The sequence below is a fragment of the Physcomitrium patens genome, chromosome 24 (assembly GCF_059467195.1).
Source record: "Physcomitrium patens ecotype Gransden chromosome 24, ASM5946719v1, whole genome shotgun sequence".
Taxonomy (NCBI): Eukaryota; Viridiplantae; Streptophyta; class Bryopsida; order Funariales; family Funariaceae; genus Physcomitrium; species Physcomitrium patens.
In genome coordinates, this window is record NC_143433.1 from 4,037,813 (window position 1) to 4,049,443 (window position 11,631).

At 33.2% G+C, this 11,631-nt stretch overlaps 1 long non-coding RNA gene across 1 annotated transcript; it reads left to right on the forward strand.

Moving 5' to 3' along the window:
• The first annotated feature begins 2,484 nt into the window (after positions 1-2,484).
• Positions 2,485-5,754, forward strand: LOC112276397 (uncharacterized). Its single transcript, XR_016500623.1, has 2 exons — positions 2,485-4,789; positions 5,189-5,754. It is a non-coding gene; the product is annotated as an uncharacterized LOC112276397 (long non-coding RNA).
• Positions 5,755-11,631: the final 5,877 nt, after the last annotated feature.

Consider the following 11,631-nt stretch of genomic DNA (forward strand, 5'->3'; position numbering starts at 1 on the left):
TGCTACTTTGACTTCATAGGTAACTTTTGTTGACCTTAGATACTGCTTTGACTTTATAGGTATCTTTTGTTGACTTTTAGGTTAAAAACTTGCGTTACAAGCTAAGTCATGTGTCTTACAAAGTCAACACATATTGAAGGTCCTATAGAGCATCGCCACATAGCTCTTAATTAGATAGTATATATAGAGGCAAGAGTGAAGCTCTCTTCACTCTTGTCAACTCTTTTTTTGTTTCGAGTGTAGTTTCAAGAGTCTTCATGTTTTTTAGTCTTTGGCAATAGCCATTCCAATTTCTCTTTCAATATACATACTTGTTTATTTATATTTTGTTACCTTTCTTTGAGTGAAGGCTCAGTTGTCTGAATTACTTTTTCATCGAGTTCTTATCCTTGACATATATATATATATATATATATATATATTTTTTTTTTCTTCTCTTATATTTTTGTATAATATAAAAATCAAACTACAAATATCATAGATATTTGGATGTAGAAAGATTTGATCTTACTTTGAAATTGGATTTACAACTTTAAAAAAGAAAATAAATAAATAAAATTCATAAGGTATTCAAAAATATTTTCTTAGAAATTTTGAATATCCTAAAAAATCTTATCACATTTTCTATATCTATTCATCTGTGATTTAGATAATTTAGAAAATATTTTTATAAAAATTTGAAAATTTTGAAAATTTAAAAATTTCTATTTTTTTTATGATTTTGAATAGTTGATAATAATTTATACTTTACTAGTTGATAATAAGCATACAAATTTTTGAGAAAAATCAATTTAATAGAAAATTAATAGAAATTAATAGAAAATTCATCTAATGTACTTGGCTATCAATTATTATTCTTTTCCAATCTTAGGACCCGGGGTAATGCGACGCAGAAGAGGCCCACTGGGAAAGAGGCTTCCCTATCGTATCGACACCTCCAGAAATTTTCTATTTTCCCTGTGAGAGCTTCAAGTGTTGACAACTTACGATGGTGCGGACGAAGTAGCAACGGTGGGAAATGGTGCATTGCTTCTTTACACTTGGCGTGGTTTGTATTGTGTTGTAGGGTTAAGTGCATCGTTGAATGTGCTATTCTACCAAATGGCATCAAACTTCTCAAGCTTTAATATGCGGCAAAAATCTGGATTAGCTTAACACTTGGGCTGTAATTGATACTGGGAATCTGGGTGGGAGTGTCGTTACACTAAATTAGTAACAAAAATCACTTTTCAGATCATTATGTTGAGTAAGTTGTGTGTGTGCATGTCGCATATCTGGATATATGTTTAATTCTGTTTGAACCTAAATGTAGCACTGCTGTCATCCTGAACTTCGATGCTGCCGCCTTTTGCATCTGTTTTTAATTTTGGCTATAAATAAATATTGGAATATTGCAATATGAGTAAGGTGTAAATGTTTTACAAATATTTTCTATTTGTATAATGTGTCTACTGAGAATTATACACACAGTTACATAACATAAAATCATAAAACTGGATGCCAGCGTATTGCTTAGTTGTTGTATCTAAAAATAAAAATAAGCAAAAAGCTGAATACTATTCACTCCCTGTGCATAATTACATATATAGAGAGATCTCATATGTTTAAATAAAAATATACACACACGCACACATCTCAATGTTTATGAATGTAATGTGTAGGCTAAACATGAACAATAATCGAGTACAACATTTAATAGTACAGATAAGCTTTACACATCGACTGTTACATTTACGTAAACCGGAATTTATGTATTCATATTCCCATAAACATCACGTCGCCATAACAGTGTTCATAAATAAAACCCAAAAATTAAAGATGAAAATAAATAAATTGGAGATAACCATCTACTTCTAGAAATGTTTATAAAATAAATTCTCTCAAGGAACCACTCTGTCAATGCATCGGGTATACTCCGTCTTTGTGTCAAAGAAAGAAAAAAGAAAAAAGAAAAAAAAAAAGGGGGGGGGGATAAAGGAACTGCCCTCAAGGGAACTCAACGAAGCAACTTCACGAGCCGCACATCAAAGCACCAGAAGCATCCAGACACATTGTGTAGCTGTCGAGATATCATCTTCACCAACTTCACGGAAAATTACTTGCGGCGGAACAGCAGTCAAGGCTGTGTTCATTTTGCATGTGCAGATTCCTTACCAGTTTTTAGAAACAGAACTGGAATCAACACCCGCTGTTGTTGCGCGATCGGCTCCTACTGTTCCGCATTGAGTGCAGAATCGAAGATCCCGTTGGGTTCTGTGGTCACACTTTTTTCCTGATGGCGTGCAATGGCTGGATGAGCTCACAGCGGAACCGAGTTATTTCCAGACGGTGAACAGCCATTTTCGGCAAGGGTTCCAGATGGGGAATTGCCAGTTTCGGCCAAAGCCCAAAACTCTCCTCGTGCTTTGCTTCGGATCGACGGATGATTTCTTATTCACAAGTTCATATACCTTTTTGTGAGCTGTAAATGAGGGTCTTGAATACTTGCCATCCCCTGGTTGTGATAGTTTCCGCTTCGCTGTGCAAGCGTTAAGGCTTTGGAGTCATGAATGTGTTGGCTGCGTCGCCAACTGCATGTTGGTTCATGCCCTGATTCGTGGATACAACTTGCCGTTATTCTCCAAGAAGTGCACCGACCCAGCCACAATATCGCGCTTTTTTACTTCACATGGAATTAAAGACTTTTGGATGTTCTTCCATTCGTCTTACATTCGAGGTCAATAAGGATTGAGTGTATCAGTTGTAACTGAAACGCTTGCAGACAATATTGCCGCTGCTACATTGTTGACGATCTTCATTTCGATAGGGGGGTGAGAATGATTCTGGACTGAATTGATCGAGTCATTACTTATCTATTCCACGATCTTGCAGGGATTTTATTGACGGTAGCTGATCGAAAGTATTGTGTCCATCATGGACCATGCCTCCGATCATGAATGTGGATTGACTGATGGGCAATGCCATGGAGAACACATCTTCCTACTTACGTTATGGACTATTTTTATAAATTTGATCCAAATATCATAATTCTAAAATCTTTGTACCCTTCACACGACAGATGTGCCAGTAGTGCGCATCCTAAGAATTATGTTTTTGCCAAATTTTGCCACTCTAAACACGAGAAAGCTCAGGAAGCAGCAATAAGGTACGCATATTATCTCTTTTCTTAGTCGAATTCTGATGGAGATTAGGCCAATAACACACGCAGAGTGATCCACATGAATTTTTAGCTCATGAAACTGAACGGGTGGTGTCGGATTAAACTAGACAAGCCTCCGATGTAGCTTTTGAAACACCCGACAGATCCTGATGATCCTCGGCATTGTTCGGCCTGGTGGACTTGTGAGATTACTATTCTACGATTGGTCACCATGGCTCCTTTTGAGTCTCTGCAGGAATTCTCATTCTTTCGGAGGAGTTTTCAACACTTTGAGTCTCGTTTGTTTCTTTGTTTCTTTTTTTCTTTTTTCGACACAGCCGGGATATACCCGGTGCATTGAATAGTGTGTGTGCTTTAAGTCTGGTTTTGAACGCAAGGGTTGAAAACCGAGTCGATATGCAATGCGAAATTGGATGTTAGAAAAAGACTTGGGGTGCAAATAAATTCTAGAAATCAATCTACATCTGTGGTCGGATATCAGTCTCCTGGTCAGATTTCCACCGTGGTCAGACTTACGATGCAATAGTTATGTTGCAACATTTAGCTTCAATTGTTTAGACCACTATTGCGGGATAGAATCATGCGCATTCTTCTTGTTGATTTACAATTCTCTCCAGCAGGAGCCCGAGGAAGAGGATTCCGTTCAGCTAGTGTGCACGTTGGATTAGGACTAGATAAAGAAAATCTAATAGTACATGCGAGTTAAGGAGTCGCTACAATCCGAAAATCTTTTAATTCTGTCATGGACGATACTGAGCAAGGCATCAACATCATTTGCTAAGAGCTCACTAAATTCCAACATTCAGCCGGCACGCCATTTTGCAGAGGTCTGCTCTTGTCCCCCAAAAGAAATTTGTTCTGTTTGCTCTTGGAGACCAACTTTACTCCCGGTGTGTGAGCAACCCACGTCAGCATCCATGACGCGCTTCATCAGCTCTCATATCACATGATTCTCAACAGTTTTTCTTCCCATCCCCAATACACATTTTAATAAGCTCAACAGGGTCGTTGGGTTCGATGACACTCGACCCTCACGAAGGTCTCAGTGGTTTTCCTGGACCTGTTTCACGATGAGTTCACTCATAGAACAGATGCGTTAAAATGTCGGCTGTGTTCTAGGTTATGCCTTTGACATGATAACGTTTACTAAACCTTGCGTTCTGAGACGATGACTGCTTCTGTTCCACAGTACGGAGCGCATGGAAACTGCAGGTTGCAGGGCTAGGCTACGTCACACAGTTTGGAAAAGCCCCAGTTCCAATGAAGAGCACGAGAAGGAGGAGAGGGAAGTTCTGCAACATCCAAGAGAAAGGTTCGGTTCACATTAACACCCTGGGATCTCCAAATATCCAAAAAGACTAGTAAGCTCGATCCAGCGGCGCGCCAACGTTCCTCTCGACTGCAACTCACAACGCAAAAAGCCTATGCATGGTCTAACACGGGTCCCACACCGTGTCCTGCAAGGTCACTGGAAAGTGTGGTTCCGTCACCGTGAGGCTGGTCCCTGCCCCCAGAGGTTCTGGTATTGTGGCTGCTCGTGTGCCCAAAAAGGTCTTGCAATTCGCCGGTACTGAAGACGTGTTCACATCCTCGCGCGGGTCGACTAAAACCCTTGGAAACTTCGTCAAGGTGAGAATGGGTTTCTCGTTACACGATGCTATAGAACCCTGTGAATTTCATTGCTTTTTTGTTTTGTGTTGTTTTGATTTGTTTTTTTTTTTTTTTTGTTTTTTCTCCGATTAGGGTTGCTAGTATTGTGTTCGAACATGGTTGATCCATTAAGTGGCTTCACTTAACTCAATCATAATCACAATTTCTGCCATCAATCCAATCTATTATCTAATGCTGAGAAGTTTGTGGCAAGACATTGAGGTGGTCCAAATTTGTGACCATTTGTTGAAGATACTGTTACATCCTAACTTCTTCGGATTGCCGAAGTACTCTGAAATGTAGATTATCAAAGCATTGAATCTAGCGATAATTGTGTTTTGATACAAGCTACCTGTGGTTGTAAATGTTGATTTTCAGGCTACTTTTGAGTGCCTCCTGAAGACCTATGGATTCTTGACCCCTGATCTCTGGAGAGAAACTCGGTTCTCTAAGTCGCCGTTCCAGGAATTTACCGACTTCCTTGCTAAGCCTCACAAGATTAGCGTGGTGGAGGACGTCGAGAAGACTCCAGTTTACTGAGGGAACATCAAGTCATGTTACATGCGCCTAATCTTGCTCGCACTTCCTTTCAGGAGTGGTACATTCTGGAAAGTAAAGCACCAGTTTTGAAGCATTCTCTTGTATTGTTTATTGTTGGAGTTTATCTTAGTCCATTTAATCTTCAGCGAACTAGTGTTAAACAGTGGAGTGGTTTGATTGTCCTATTTAGACATCAATCCCCGTGATGCTTTTACACAGTAACACCGTTCCTGTTTTCCATTGTGACTATCTCGTCTGCTGACTATTTTCTGTGACGATAAAATGAACTTTACAAGTGTAGTCGCTGCACTCGTGAGCTGTGCACCTGTTCGGAATATGTGGGGATTTTATTCCAGTATCATTCCAAGTGAATGTGGGTGACGAATTCAGAATGTTGCCTCTTATCGAGCTGTGCCTTTCTACATCTCAATTACCGGGACATCCTGCTTTGATGGATCTCAGGATTTTTGCGTATTCAAGGATATCTTTACTTAGAGCTAGCTATGTGGTTCCGAAAGGCATGTTTTCTACGTACAATTGTGGCAACCTTTCAGGTAAATATTTTGGTATGTGTCATGCAGTTGTTACGTCGAAAATAACAGCGATGCAGTCTCAAAGTAAGTATCAGTAGATAATCCCTACTCTAGGTGAAGATCCTTGCCTCATGATATGAAACACTATCCCAGTGCAATGTATTGCAAGAACATAGTACTCGCTGGCTCTTATTGTTTACTCAAAACTGTGATATTCGTTGTAAATTATTTAAGGCCTGTTATTCATGTTTTGGTGACAGGAAATGATGCGTTAGCTCGTAAATTAACAACGCAGATCGTACACCAGTTGTAGCTTGTAACAATTTAGCGTCCGTTGTTGAAAACCTAACTCATTTTTGACTTTGCTCATATTTCTGCCGATCTTAAGTGCTATAATCACTGAATCTGATGTAAACATACCTGTGTCGTAGAAGTTGAAATACTGAAAAACTATAAATTTGATTTGATTTCTCACACATCCAAATCGAATAAAGAATGAAATCTACCCTCCAAATCACGAAAATTGGTTTATTTATTTATTTATTTTTATTTTGTATAAATTGGAACTACTTTATTTTTGGACACCAATAATTCAAAATTTTTAGTATAAATAGGTATCATCTACATAAACAGCAGTAGCAATCAATTTTATGTGTCAATATTAATATTTCATCAAAAAATTAGTTAATTAAAGTTTTAGAGATTTTAAGTTTAATTTTTATATACATAACTTAAGCAAAATCAGTTTAACATTTTTCACATTTATATAAATAACAGCTACAATAGATTTTAAAAAAATAAAAATAAGTCACTATTATAAAATGATGTTGTTTATTGCTCAAAAGCATTAAAATTTATTTACATTCAATTCAATTTTTTTCATTTACTACAAGACAAAATATTATTGTGTCAAGCAATTCAGAAGTAAATACAAAAAAAAAAATTATATTACAAAAAAAATTAATTCAATGTAAATCTCCATTTCATACAATTTTATTTTATTATTTTTTTATTTACTTACTAAAAATATGATTTTTTTGTAGTCAACAGTTTTATTTATAAAAAATATAATATATGATACAAAATATGTCATTATATATATATATATATATATATATTTCTGAAAAAATATGTTAAATATTCATATTCATATCTTGGAGTTATATTAAATAATATAAAGACCAACTATATGAGAGTATCATATAATCAATTTTTTTTTAATTATCTAAAACTTTAATTTATGAATCTACTGAAGAAATCACAATTTATTTATAAGAAAAATATCACACATGCCCTTGAAATTTTCCAAAATATCAAGAATACCCCTCAATAATAGCAAATCTATCCCTGCATTTTGCAAAAATGTCCTTTGGAGTGATAACCTATCTAATTCCAGTTTTGTTCAATTTGAATTGGGGCTTGGAGCGGCACTTTTCCGCACTGTCTGGTCCCCGCACTAAATAAACGCCTCTCTTTACTGAAATTTTTTCTTAAAGTGGGTGAAATTCAACCGTGGTTGCATGCTCCCCTTCATCAAAGTCATTAATCAGACAGCTTCATGGAGTTTGCAAAGTCCCAAAAGGTGAGGTAGCACTCATGCTGCTGAGAAGAGATAGATTTGCTTTATAGAACAGAAGGCAGTGAGCTTTTTGTGGTGCTTAGTTTCATGAATTTGAAGATGAGTTGGAGAGGGTGTGTCGGGTTCTTTCGTGTGAGAATTCTTCAGAGATCTTTTACAAGCAATAACTTTAGAACATAAATTACCCAGGCAGGTAAAGGAGTTGGACTAAAAAAAAAGTTCGCATTGGCTGAAACCTTAGGAGAAAAATCTTTGGATAAGATCTTCAAACCTGGCGGCATTATGGTCCTCATTCTTGTAGTTAACTCTGACTTTTATTTTCAACTTTTCGACAAGAGAGGCAACATTCTCAAAAGAATATCAATATTGAACAGTACTTTTGTGAAGAACTATGCAAAAGTGATAACTGAACCAACCAATGCTTCTCACTCACCAGGAACGTGTAAAGGAAGGGATGCTTTCTTTAAACGATTTCACTGAACTGAATTTATCACATGAAGATGTGTCCTTTTCGGTCTGACGATCTATACGACTTTGCTGCATCTTGGAGGTGACCATTAACAAGAATTAAGAAGATCATAAAACCACTTTGTATGAATCCAGACACTTAAAAAACTTAGAGTGAAGCTCAATGAGGGACCTCAACCATGATTGACTTACAAAAAGCAATGGCACTAGATCACTTCATTCCAAGTGTGCTAAAGAAAATACAAGATACAAACTTGTTTTGAGATAACAAAATCTCACATGATGAAAGGAAAAATTTCAATAAAGATACTTGTTCATTTAGTGCACAACCCAGGTAGTACAGAAAAGAAGAAGTAATACAGTACAGTACAGCAAGAAGCTTGCAAGTTGTGGCAACATTGTTAGATTTTGGTATTATTAGGAATTTATATAAAAACTAATATGGTTTGAATTTATTAATATTGATAGTGGTGGTATTTGAATTGAAATATTTGATATCTACTAATAAGATGGCATTATTAGATAGTATAAATTGAATTCAAAATAAACAATTGCATTTGGATTAGAACTTGCTAGAATAAAAATTTGCACCTATTAAAACTATTATAGTTAGTTACTTATCACATAGTATTAGGCTCAATTGGACAAAGACATCTAAGTAACACAATTACATTATTGGATATTTAAACATTATTAGATGCAAAATTATTTTGTATCTAAAAGCACTAAGTTGTTAACTTTGGTTGCAAGGATGTAGTAGAAGATATTTATGCATGGCATTGTTGATTTTGTAATGGAGAGTACTTATTTAGTAAGAATTAATAAAATAAATTTGTGTATAAGTTTAAATAGAATATATCATGTCAAAATCTTAAAAGACGTTTTTATATGTAAAGAGGGCCTTAAAAAAAATATTGAACTTATGTAATAGACTTTTAGATTATCATCTTTTAAAGAGAAGCAATAAAAATTTTATTTATAAATTTGGCTTGATTTTTATATTTTAGATAATACAAAATCAAAGTTTTATAGCAAAAAAAAATAATGTTCTATTATAGTTTACATATGTGTGTTAGTTATTGATAATATATAAGTGGCAACCTTATTAAATAAAGATGGATTTTATTAAAAATTGAGCATTTCTCGGACTATGTTATTTCAAAGGACTTTAGGCTTTATCCACTTAATTGCATAGTTTGTTGCAACCAAGTGATATTTATAACTTTTTCAAGCCATATTTGTTAATAATTAAATAAAATATAATCTTTAATTTAAAAAATATTTAATAAAAAAATCAAAATTTTGATATAAATAACTTTGTTGAAGTTTCTTAATTATTTGCAATTATTATAAGACATGAAATGTATGTAAGTATTAGCATATATTATTAGGCATTAAAATCTAATGTTAAGAATCTTATGAAACAATTTTTTTAAAAGAAATTATTACCTGTAAAGTCTATATAGAATATACAAAATGTGATGCATCATTTCAAGTAAAAAATTTAAAAAAAAAAAAAAATTGACCTTTCTCCTAATAGTAAAAGAAACTATTTTGATTAAGAAACAAATTGTACAATGTACAATGTGTTCTTATTTCTAGTATTGCATATTACGTAGAAATATTCTTATATGGAGGTATTTTAAAATGAGATGTATCTAGTATAATTTTAAAGAAAAAAAAATTATATCAAATAAATTATTATCTAAATAGAAGGATATGGATGCTTAGAACATATATAAGATAAATTATTAGCAATATTGTGATTTTTTTCAAGTTTGTAAATGATTCTAAAATCAAACTTTAGAAAGAAAAAAAGTCAATGTGTAAGTTTCATAAATACTTAAGATTTTTTAATCAAATATATATTTATGTTATATAAATAACATAAAAGATAAAGTAATTTTTAAGTAAAAAATGTTAGAATTTATAGATTTCTTAAACTATAGATTGGACTTTTTTTATATTGATTGCATAATATTTTTCCACCAATGATAAAAAGAAAGAAAGAAGTTTGATCATTTAATTGATTGTGATTGTTGATAGGACTTTGGATAAAGATAACATCAAAGATGATGATTGATGTATCTATATGGATATAGAACTTGAGGTCCTAATGAACAAAGATAATGATCATATTATTTGTATATTGCTATTTGCTAGTGTTGAGATTTTTTTGAAGGTTTTTTATGCATTAAAAAAAAATATTCTTTTTTAGATAAGATAAGTAATAGATGCTATGATTCTAATATATCTTTAAATATAGGCTTGCTTGAATTAATTGATACTATTAAAGACTTGGTTATCTTTCACATTTTTTAAAGATTTCACATCAATTTAGACTTATTTTTTCATATAGAATTTGCAACTATTTTGTTCTTTGAGACAATATAGCTAAAAAATAGTCTAAAATAGATCAAAAATATATATATTTTTACATTGAAGCTTATTCTAAATTTTTGATATTATTAAAATATATATATATATATAAAATTTTTAAAATGTGCATGTATACACTACAAGATTTCAAAGAAGTAATAGTTTTAAATTAAAAAAAGAAAAAAAAAAAAAGTTAGTAATAATGGAGAATAAAAAGTTTCCAAAAAAACCACTTTTTTCTTTTTTAAAAATTCTCAAATTACTATAGAAAATTTTAAGAGATTTTTCTAAGTAAAACTTATCGGTTGATTAATTTACTAACATTGTATGATCTATTCATTTTTACAAATTTTAAGACATATCATTCTTTAAATATTTATAATAAATAGGAGATTACTAGATGGACATGGAAGGTGCCCTGGAAGGGGAGGGAAGGTAGGGAAGGGACCCTGTCCATCAGTGAGAAAGCCGCCGAATACTAGTTGAAACGCGGCAAGAATAGTTGACAATTTCCTTTCAATGCAAAGCACCATTTAAATTACTCTTGAAAATGCTCCAACTATTTGTTGAAAATATTTAGAAAGACACAAAAGTAATAGTAAGTCATACACACACACAAGAGTAGTAGTAAGTCATACACACAAGAGGGTTTTTAAGGAGAGAGAGCTTCACACTCAAAAATCTATTGATCTGGTTGTGTCTCGTATACAAGAAGAGAAAAGAAGAGAGGATAAACAGTACTTCTCCATTAGACTCTAAATAGTGTAGCTACAGTAATTACTGTAGTCTACAATAAATATTATGGAGAGTGCCAGCTACATTTAATGATCTCAAGACTCCTCTTCGCTCATCATAATATTTACATAATATAAAATTTGTATAGAATTATGATCTATACTTTTCTATAATCTTGCAAGATCAATAATTGTTGCCTCATTAAAACCTTATCTAAGAAAATCTTATTTTATATAAGGACAAAACTATAGATGAAAGAAAAAGAATACAACATCATTTTCTTCAATTATTTAAAGAGCTCATTAATTTTCTTATTCAAGAAAAGCAAGTCGCCGCATACTAATGCCATAATTAAGTCGATGATGGTTGCTTAATGGGAGAGCTTTGGTGAAGAGATCAATAAGATTATTTATAGATTTAATTTTCTTAATTATAAGTATTTGATCAGTAATCAAGTCATGAGTATAACTAAAATACTTTGAATCAATATGCTTTGTCTTGTTGCCTTTAATGAAATCAACTTGCATCTGTGCAATATAAGTACTATTATCTTCATGCAAGATAGTTGGAGAATCATCATATGAAAA